The sequence below is a fragment of the Melospiza georgiana genome, chromosome 4, assembly GCF_028018845.1.
Source record: "Melospiza georgiana isolate bMelGeo1 chromosome 4, bMelGeo1.pri, whole genome shotgun sequence".
NCBI classification, from domain to species: domain Eukaryota; kingdom Metazoa; phylum Chordata; class Aves; order Passeriformes; family Passerellidae; genus Melospiza; species Melospiza georgiana.
This window is the reverse complement of record NC_080433.1, coordinates 55,702,439-55,704,938: the sequence shown is the minus strand read 5'-3', so window position 1 is coordinate 55,704,938 and position 2,500 is coordinate 55,702,439. Positions and strand designations below refer to the sequence as shown.

The 2,500-nt window shown below is 36.3% G+C and overlaps 1 protein-coding gene across 7 annotated transcripts in view; it reads right to left on the bottom strand.

Moving 5' to 3' along the window:
• The window catches only part of FOXP2 (forkhead box P2), a 399,281-nt gene that overhangs the window by 59,184 nt on the left and 337,597 nt on the right, over positions 1-2,500 (bottom strand). The window lies entirely within an intron of this gene.

Genomic DNA, 2,500 nt, shown 5'->3' with positions numbered 1-2,500 from the left:
CCACCTCGGTCACCTGGTCTCTGCAGAGAGAATCGTGTTCTCAGCATTCCTAACTGAAAAGTGAAAGCTGGGAAACCTCGGCATTAGATACTTAGTTTTTCCACTAAACTTTAAAAATGAATTTTTGTGTAGGTGCTCTTTTGGACATGGCTTTATTTTCCACTTGTTATACAGTGAGATCAAGTGTCTGCAAATGCATAAACAGCCACACACCCACCTCAGCAGTATACACGTGAGTATGAAAGACACAGCCAGTATGTCTGATTGTGTATGTGGGAGAGAAAAGTGCTATGGAAGAGCCTGTGGCAGGCACACAACATGAGACCATTGCTCCAGCTACCCAGGACACAGTCAAACAGCTGTCAGCAAGCCAGGCTTTTCACCCATAAAAAAGCAGCCACTCGCTTGTCTAGCACAATTCAAATACATTTTCTGTATATAATAGCAAGCTGGCACATAAATACTGCTTTGTGAGATGTTGTGGGACATTCCAGTCTTCTGTAAATAAGCAAAAATAATATTATTAATAATAAATTCAATAATAAGCCAATTTTAGGAGGAAAAACTCTTCTAATGTTTCTATTACTTGAATCTATCCCAAAAGACTTTATATAAATGAAACAGAGGAAAAAAGAAACACAAATCCACTGAAATTTACTTTTAGAAGAAATTACCTCATATAATACTACACAGAATACCACTTTCACCCAATTCATCACAGCAAAAACTATGGTCTTAAATCACTGACTAATTAGGAGTCTGAAAGTAAACATACCAGCCTTTAATAAAAGTCTGATAATCTTTTGGCAAACATCAAATGAATTTTAAGAATAAAAATTCTAAAGGTTTTGCTCTAAAATACAAATGGAAAAGACAAACCAGATTTCCAATCAGAAACTTGTGGGGAGGAATTTAAGCTCATCTATCCCTGTACTCCTTCCATTATCAACAGAATAAAGAAATCCTGAAGGTAGTGTATCTGATTTAATTTAGGGATTTATTTTAACATGGAACTAAGCCCACACTGTGGATGTGCCTGTCTCTCTCCATGGAGTGCAGACTCACTCTGAGTAGACACCTAAATGTCAGATGATTAATTTTGGTTGTTACGCTTTGTAACATCTGGTTTTGTAGCACTGGAAACACCACATACCTATACAATAATGTTTTATTTTGAGTTTAGCAAGTACTGAGGGCAAGACAAACAGATTTTTACAACTTTGGGATGCATGAGCAAAGAATGAAATTCACTGACTAGAGTCACTATTCAATTTCCTTGAAAGTCACCAAGAATTTCCTCTGTTTACTTGAGATCTGAATTCGTCTGCTTGTAACAGTTTTATCTGAGTGATGCTATTCAACTACCACAGGTCACACAGGTATGAGAAGGCAGAGAGGAAGATGGACGCGTTCACAATTAAACTATTACCTTTAACCTTTAAACCCTGCAAGAACTTTACAAACACTAACATGCTTACTATTATAATATGTAGCAAAAAATGAATATTTTGATCTAAACTGAGTGAAAATCTACCTAACTCTGAAACTAGCACTGTTTTGTTCATACTCTGTGCTGAAGACTCCAGCCTGTAAGGAGTTTAACAAGACTCACAGTACCACAAGAGTCCTCTGTTCCTCAGTCTGAAATACAGACTCCCCTCCACCAGGCATATTTGTGTTAGCTTTTGTAGTATCTGCTCTGAATTTACCTAACTGTGTACATGCTCTCATACATGGAGACACGCCTGCTTTGCAATACATTTTAATGGCTTTTCTGACAAAATTTGTTTTTCCTGTAATTTTCAACAGTTCAACTGTATAAGCTAGAGAACTAATATACCTGTTTTTCAGGATCATAGCCAGAAACATGGAAAAAACTGGCAGTCAAGACCATTATTAAAAATACAGATTTATGTAGATAATATTGCCTTTATAAGAATTTCATTGATTGATACATATGCGTGTATCATACCTGATACATATATTCTTTCCCACAGATAAAGGACAAGGCATTTTGAAAACTGCTTGAAATTTACATCAGCAGAACACATTAAGCAAATAGATTTCTCTAATTGTCATTAGGTAATATAAATTGGTACATTTCACAGCCTTCAGTGATACACCAGACTGTACTTTATTTCTTACTGGCATAATGCTACTGTGCTATCTGGGCTGGAAGACTATCTGAAACCTGCTATTTTATGACCAATTATATGCATTCGGTACATTTCTTTGATTTAATGTCTATGTTTTCCAAGATTTCTGATCTAATTTTACAAAAGTGTAGCAGAGGGGCAATCTCTGACTCTTGTTCATAGAAATCTCTCAATGGATCTAGACTCAGTTCAGGTAGAGAGACCCAGTGAAGTGATAGGATTGTTCCTTTGAGCAGGCCACAGACTCCCCAAAATTCTTGGTTAAACCTGTCATGAAAAATTAAAGTGACAAAGTGAAACATGATTTATAACTGCAACCTATTTGTTGTTTGGCATCCTCAAAG